Source organism: Micromys minutus (genome assembly GCF_963924665.1).
Source record: "Micromys minutus genome assembly, chromosome: 8".
Lineage (NCBI taxonomy): Eukaryota > Metazoa > Chordata > Mammalia > Rodentia > Muridae > Micromys > Micromys minutus.
The window spans coordinates 24,269,439-24,269,681 of NC_137977.1; positions in this window are offsets into that span (position 1 = coordinate 24,269,439).

Consider the following 243-nt stretch of genomic DNA (forward strand, 5'->3'; position numbering starts at 1 on the left):
ACTAAGATGGTTTCTTTGGACAAAGCATTTGTCACATTCATTGCATTTGGAAGGTTTCTCTCCTGTATGGATTTTCTAATGAATACTAAGATGGTTTCTTTGGACAAAGCATTTGTCACATTCGTTGCATTTGTAAGGTTTCTCTCCTGTATGAATTCTCTAATGAATACTAAGATGGTTTCTTTGGACAAAACATTTGTCACATTCACTGCATATGTAAGGTTTCTCTCCTGTATGAATTCT